The sequence below is a fragment of the Schistocerca americana genome, unplaced genomic scaffold (assembly GCF_021461395.2).
Source record: "Schistocerca americana isolate TAMUIC-IGC-003095 unplaced genomic scaffold, iqSchAmer2.1 HiC_scaffold_97, whole genome shotgun sequence".
Taxonomy (NCBI): Eukaryota; Metazoa; Arthropoda; class Insecta; order Orthoptera; family Acrididae; genus Schistocerca; species Schistocerca americana.
The window spans coordinates 457,501-462,500 of NW_025726752.1; the positions used below are offsets into that span (position 1 = coordinate 457,501).

At 52.8% G+C, this 5,000-nt stretch overlaps 1 non-coding gene across 1 annotated transcript in view; it reads right to left on the bottom strand.

Annotated features, from left to right (window-relative positions):
- The window catches only part of LOC124593007, a 1,910-nt gene extending 1,830 nt beyond the window's left edge, over nt 1-80 (bottom strand). Inside the window, exon 1 of the ribosomal RNA XR_006977758.1 lies at nt 1-80. This exon is cut by the window's left edge and continues 1,830 nt beyond it. This is a non-coding gene — a ribosomal RNA (small subunit ribosomal RNA).
- Between the last annotated feature and the right edge of the window lie 4,920 nt (nt 81-5,000).

Sequence of the window (5,000 nt, forward strand, 5' to 3'; positions counted from 1 at the left end):
CCTTAATGCGGCTTGTACTGAGACATGCATGGCTTAATCTTTGAGACAAGCATATGACTACTGGCAGGATCAACCAGGGAGCTGCGTCAACTAGAGCTGAGCAGCCGGCCGCCCGGGAGTGTGTCCCGGGGGCCCGCGCGAACACGCAAGCGTCCGCTCAATTATTCTGCAAACAGGAGGAGGCTGAGCTCCCCTGCACAATACACCTCGAAACCCTCTCAGGTCCCGGCGGCGCGCAGCGCCGTCCTAAGTACTTGGTCGGGTTCGAGAGAGGCGCAATCGCCCGGAGTTTGGCGAGTAGACGCTTTAGGTGCGACCACCCGTGCTCCCAACTGAGCTTGCCGCTGCCGACAGAGGCCCGGGAGCGTGCTGTCGTGGCATTGCCGGCGGGAGACAACACGCGCCACCTACGGTGACCGGCAGCTCCAACGCCAGCGCCACAGAAGGACAAAAGCCCCACTTGGGTGCCGAAGCGAACTCTCCCAGCACAGCGCACGCGCCAACACGTCCGCACAGCTGCGATACAAACCACCTGCGAGAACCGCAGAGGCGACCGAGCAGCAGACGGCGTCGCGGCGCCGAGCGCCGGGCGGCGGCGCATCCTCAGCGCACACAGTCCTCAATCGGACCAGCACACTGCAGATGTCCACCGCGCTTCGCACCGGGCCCGCGAGGACCTACTTTGGCCGCACGGCGCCGCGTGCAGGGTGCGCCGGCGCGCAGCTGCGCCGCCTGCCGCCTCCGTCGGCCGGCGCGCCTGCCACTGGCCGCCCCCACCAGCCGGCTGTAGCGCGTGCGCCCACGCACCGCGCGGCCAGCACGCCGGGAGGCCCCCCCTCACCGGCCGGGGACGGTCCCACCCAGCCACCGCCGCGTATCGCTTCACACCCAGATGCCATTCACGTTCGTGGGCATGGTGGGTATCGCTGGAACAACCGGTTGGTAGCTCAACCGATCGTCGCCATCACTGATTCACCTCTAGCGAGAACAACCGCACCACAACGGTTTACCAGTTGTTCATTTGCATAACGTCACCAGCAAACGTAGGCGTCCATCGCCATTTGCAAATTCAACGATTGTTGCATGCCTGTGTCAGGTGTCACGACACACTATGTCTGCCCACATACACGCAACAACATGTGCACGCTTCGCGAACACGTGGAAGGTGGCCCCCGTACGTATGCGATGTCCATTGCGCGAACGACTGTCAACCGGCCTCTGTCGCATGTCGCAGATGTGGAACGCAGTGCACCATGCTATCACGGTGTGTGAGAAGAGACGACTACGTCTGACAACACGCGCCACTACATCAACAGACGGCTCATGCTGATCGCCATCCAGGGCATACCACACTGCAATCCAGCTCTTATAGGGAGACGACACGTAGCTGAGTGCACAACATTTGGACCGCATGGTTCGCCGTTGTTGGCGCAGTCGTTGTACGGTCACATGTACCACGATGTATCATTCAGTACATGAGGACCAATGTGCAGTACAGTGTGTGATTTGGACGTACAACATCAGCGGACAGTTGACACAGGCCGTACCACAGCGTAGGCTAAGTGCTTCGCACATGCGAATGCCAATGAACAACTGCAAATGCCAATGAACAACTGCAAAGGGCATTGAGCATGTACGTCCTGCTGCCATCCACATTACAGTGTATAGCTGCAAGGTGTTTAACATGAAGCGATACACTGGGGACCGGGCAGTGCGAGTAGCAAACTATATTGCGGGGGTTGCAGTTAGGCAACACTACACTAATTTAACGCGTCGTATGACAATTACAGAGCAGGTTAAGGCCCAACGTGTGTTGGGTTAAGGCCCAACGTGTGTTGGGTTAAGGCCCAACGTGTGTTGGGTTAAGGCCCAACGTGTGTTGGGTTAAGGCCCAACGTGTGTTGGGTTAAGGCCCAACGTGTGTTGGGTTAAGGCCCAACGTGTGTTGGGTTAAGGCCCAACGTGTGTTGGGTTAAGGCCCAACGTGTGTTGGGTTAAGGCCCAACGTGTGTTGGGTTAAGGCCCAACGTGTGTTGGGTTAAGGCCCAACGTGTGTTGGGTTAAGGCCCAACGTGTGTTGGGTTACGTTAAGGGGCAATGTGGGTTACGTTAAGGGGCAATGTGGGTTACGTTAAGGGGCAATGTGGGTTACGTTACGGCGCAATATAGGTTACGTTACGGCGCAATATAGGTTACGTTAAGGCGCAATATCGGTTACGTTAAGGCGCAATACAGGTTACGTTAAGGCGCAATACAGGTTACGTTAAGGCGCAATACAGGTTACGTTAAGGCGCAATACAGGTTACGTTAAGGCGCAATACAGGTTACGTTAAGGCGCAATGCAGGTTACGTTAAGGCGCAATGCAGGTTACGTTAAGGCGCAATACAGGTTACGTTAAGGCGCAATACAGGTTACGTTAAGGCGCAATACAGGTTACGTTAAGGCGCAATACAGGTTACGTTAAGGCGCAATACAGGTTACGTTAAGGCGCAATACAGGTTACGTTAAGGCGCAATACAGGTTACGTTAAGGCGCAATACAGGTTACGTTAAGGCGCAATACAGGTTACGTTAAGGCGCAATACAGGTTACGTTAAGGCGCAATACAGGTTACGTTAAGGCGCAATACAGGTTACGTTAAGGCGCAATACAGGTTACGTTAAGGCGCAATACAGGTTACGTTAAGGCGCAATACAGGTTACGTTAAGGCGCAATACAGGTTAGGTTAAGGCGCAATACAGGTTAGGTTAAGGCGCAATACAGGTTAGGTTAAGGTACGACATAGGTTAGGTTAAGGTACGACATAGGTTAGGTTAAGGTACGACATAGGTTAGGTTAAGGTACGACATAGGTTAGGTTAAGGTACGACATAGGTTAGGTTAAGGTACGACATAGGTTAGGTTAAGGTACGACATAGGTTAGGTTAAGGTACGACATAGGTTAGGTTAAGGTACGACATAGGTTAGGTTAAGGTACGACATAGGTTAGGTTAAGGTACGACATAGGTTAGGTTAAGGTACGACATAGGTTAGGTTAAGGTACGACATAGGTTAGGTTAAGGTACGACATAGGTTAGGTTAAGGTACGACATAGGTTAGGTTAAGGTACGACATAGGTTAGGTTAAGGTACGACATAGGTTAGGTTAAGGTACGACATAGGTTAGGTTAAGGTACGACATAGGTTAGGTTAAGGTACGACATAGGTTAGGTTAAGGTACGACATAGGTTAGGTTAAGGTACGACATAGGTTAGGTTAAGGTACGACATAGGTTAGGTTAAGGTACGACATAGGTTAGGTTAAGGTACGACATAGGTTAGGTTAAGGTACGACATAGGTTAGGTTAAGGTACGACATAGGTTAGGTTAAGGTACGACATAGGTTAGGTTAAGGTACGACATAGGTTAGGTTAAGGTACGACATAGGTTAGGTTAAGGTACGACATAGGTTAGGTTAAGGTACGACATAGGTTAGGTTACGGTACGACATAGGTTAGGTTACGGTACGACATAGGTTAGGTTACGGTACGACATAGGTTAGGTTACGGTACGACATAGGTTAGGTTACGGTACGACATAGGTTAGGTTACGGTACGACATAGGTTAGGTTACGGTACGACATAGGTTAGGTTACGGTACGATATAGGTTAGGTTACGGTACGATATAGGTTAGGTTAAGGTACACATTGTTGTAAGGAAAGGTTTAATGGGGGGCGGGGCGGGGCGGCCGGTTTGTTGATTGTGATTATAGTAAGTGGATGCCTGCGGCATCATCTGATTTGCCACGTCAGGATGCACCTTTGGCTCATGACAGGCGGCGCTCTCATTCCATGCTTGTGGCAGACCTGTGTCTTTCATTCCTGCCATTGTTTGTGTGCTGTGAGAGGAGGCAGTATTGTGATGTTGGGTGCACCCCTGTGTAGGACATGTGTGGGTGTTGGTGGCTTGGCTGAGCAATGGTGGTTGTCGGGTGGGTGGGATATTCTGTTTTCTGAGTGGACCTCCCAGTCTGGTTATGACAGTGTGGATTGTCTAATGTGGCGGAGAGGATGCACTGGGTGTTGTTCCATGCTGGTGCTTACATATTGTCTGTGTGCGTGTTACAGGCAGAGAGTAGTGCGTGATAAGGGTGTGTGGCTGACGTGTGGTTGTGATTGTGAGCAGAGTCTTTCAGCATGTATACGGACAGTTGTATACATTATCTGTATTCTGATGGCTCTATCTATTACTAATCAGCGCCGTGTATACGTTTAATCCGGTTCCAGTCGAAACTGTTGTATCTCTGTACATTAGTGACACGGCGAGCCCGCTATGTAGTTACTCGTCTCGGCAGCTTCCACCGGTGTATGGCAAATGATTATAAGGAATCAGTCTAGTCGTCAATACCGATGGTGTGACGTCACATGTCTGGGGTGGGGGACGCTGCGCCCTTCCGGTGGGTCATGGCCTAGAAAGACTCTTCCCACGCAGGGGGGCGTGGACTGTCATTGACTCTTCCAGGTAATATACTTGCCGTACGTTCTTGCGACTGCGAGTGCAACGCTCACCGGTACCGACATGGATGGAGCGCCTCCTAGCTGACCGCTCAGCATCGGCATTCGTACAGAGAGCAACGCGGTCGCGTCTCTAGCTCGTAACTGGTACAGCCCGCAGCTCATGTATAGGGACAGCGGGAATGTCGCATATTGGAGATAACTCTTCATGAAACGCATGTTATAGGGGTGGATTGCACATTGCGACTGTGGGAAAAGTCCGCCGTTCATCCGCTGGAGTTGCGAGTTGGGCGGTTGGAGTGGGGCGCAGGTGGAGTGATTGCCGGTCCACGATTTCGTGCGGCAGAGGCGCTGGCGTTGGGGTGCTGTGGTCGACAGAGGACGCAGGCTTTGTGGGTGGGGTCGAAAGATGGGCACTGTGGGCCCATCGATGTCTTGGTCGGCTTGGCGTCTCATAGATGGCGGTATCGTCGTTGCAGGACGTCATGCCGCGGGAGACCTACAGATGGC